This window comes from Octopus bimaculoides, chromosome 6 (genome assembly GCF_001194135.2).
Source record: "Octopus bimaculoides isolate UCB-OBI-ISO-001 chromosome 6, ASM119413v2, whole genome shotgun sequence".
Taxonomy (NCBI): domain Eukaryota; kingdom Metazoa; phylum Mollusca; class Cephalopoda; order Octopoda; family Octopodidae; genus Octopus; species Octopus bimaculoides.
Window position 1 is genome coordinate 83,052,309 of NC_068986.1, and position 2,105 is coordinate 83,054,413.

General features: G+C 41.6%; 1 protein-coding gene across 1 annotated transcript in view; it reads left to right on the plus strand.

The window, feature by feature from the left end:
• Nucleotides 1-394: 394 nt before the first annotated feature.
• LOC106871461 (zinc finger protein 271) overlaps nucleotides 395-2,105 on the plus strand; it is an 18,699-nt gene continuing 16,988 nt past the window's right edge. The window contains exon 1 of the mRNA XM_014917933.2: nucleotides 395-2,091. The gene's annotated coding sequence lies outside the window, so the exon portion shown is untranslated. The remainder of the gene's footprint in view (nucleotides 2,092-2,105) is intronic.

The following is a 2,105-nucleotide window of genomic DNA, read 5'->3' on the forward strand; positions in this document are numbered from 1 at the left end:
CTTGTAATCCACAGCTACATAACTAGAGCTTCTTATAGAAACACAATCTCATTAATCACGACTGGAAAACAAGGGTAATGCCTTGTAAATGTGAAATTTGTGGAGAATTAGTCTCTCCAAATGCCTTGTCAGACGTGAATATATACAGAAGGAAAATATTGAGAACATTTTCTATGAATAGGAGTAAAAAAGACAACTTTAGAAATCTTTTTGACATAAAATTGTGACAAAATTTTCACATTAATATGTTTATTAAAATCTGATAAATATAATATTTGTTGGTTGATATTTTCTGGAGAGTTCAAATTATCTTTTCTAAACTTATTTACCACATAAATTTTACATTTGTAAAGTATTTTAACAGTATGCTTATACCTAAGGCAGTTAGAGCATGGAACATTTCTTCCTCAGTCAATGGTATTCTGGAACAGTTGTGGGCCCTGTACTCTGGCCAGCCTGAGCAACTGACCATGCCACTGCTCTCCACCTTCAGACCAGACTCTACTCTCTGACCTTCCATTGAAAAACAAACTCATCCACAACTTCTAAATTCTACTTTCTGAGCCCTGTGCCACCACTCCTTACTTTCAAAACAATATAGGAATCTCACCAACCTTTTTGTAAGAAGATCCATATTGCCTGGCCCCACACAACCAGGCACTTTTAAGTATGCTTGCTGATAGTGCAACACTTGCTCCTACAACACTACAACCATCACTGGGCCTTAGTCATGGTATCACATTACCCAGAACTTCTGTTGCACATCTTCCAACCTTAAAGTATGATCTGTAAACTCTACATTACTCTGTATTGAGGAAATGCGATGCGCCTTGCCAATTATTTTTGGGTGCACATTCAAAGTATGCTACTATGTATGCCTGGTCATCCTGTTGCCACCCACTCGAACACAGGCCATTTCATTACTCACTTAGCTCGCTGCATCTTCATACACCCTAGGACCATATGCTGAAAGAAATGGAAGGACCAACATTATATATTCGAACTTGCTACCACGTCAGCAGTGGGTTTAAATGAACATTTTCTATCTGCTCCTACACCTATTCTTAGTTCAACAATCTCTTATCCTTCAACTCCTCTCACGCTGCATTTTCTCCTTTCAACTGCTGCTCTTCATTTCATTTCTCTTTCCTTCTACCTCTTACCCACTTTCTACTATTCTTGTTTATGTATGAAGCTCATTTCTTGTGTTCCTCATCAGTTGCAGCCAGTTTCTCAAACTAGAGGATGTAAAACTCTACTGCCTTTCTTTAATTTCACTCCTGTCAAGCTTTCTCTGAAGAAAAACTCCATCTGAAATAGACTTTCCACTCTTTATGGCAGTTTTACTGCACTCTTTCAATAGACTTTTCTCAGTTTTGCCAACACAGATCAAAACCAGTTTCTTTGGATTCTGTTTTATTTGATAGTGCATATTGATAGCTTAGTTTTAGTAACATCGTCATCGTTTAACGTCCGCCTTCCATGCTAGCATGGGTTGGACAATTTGACTGAGGACTGGTGAACCAGATGGCTACACCAGGCTCCAATCTGATTTGGCAGAGTTTCTACCGCTAGATGCCTTTCTAAACGCCAACCACTCCGAGAGTGTAGTGGGTGCTTTTATGTGCCACCAGCACGAAGGTCAGTCAGGCGGTACTGGCAACTGCCATGCTCAAAATGGTGTATTTTACATGTCACCTGCACACGAGCCAGTCTGGCAGCACTGGCAACGATCTTGTTCGAATGTCTTTACACGTGCCAGGAAGGTGACGCTGGGCACAGGTGACATCACGATTTTGCTTGCCCCAACAGGTCTTCGCAAGCCGAGTTTCATATCCATTGAAGGAGACTACGTTGGCATGGCTGCCAGTTGTTGAATTTAGTTCGATTTCGATTTCACTTGCCTCAACAGGTCTTTGCAAGCGGAGTTTAGTGTCCAATGAAGGAAAGTACGCATAAGTGGGCTAGCTACACCCCTAGCAGAGGCTTTGGATTTAGGTCTCACTTGGCTTGCCGGGTCTTCTCACGCATAGCATATTTCCAAAGGTCTCGGTCAGAAGTCATCGCCTCGGTGAGGCCCAATGTTCGAAGGTCGTACCTCACCA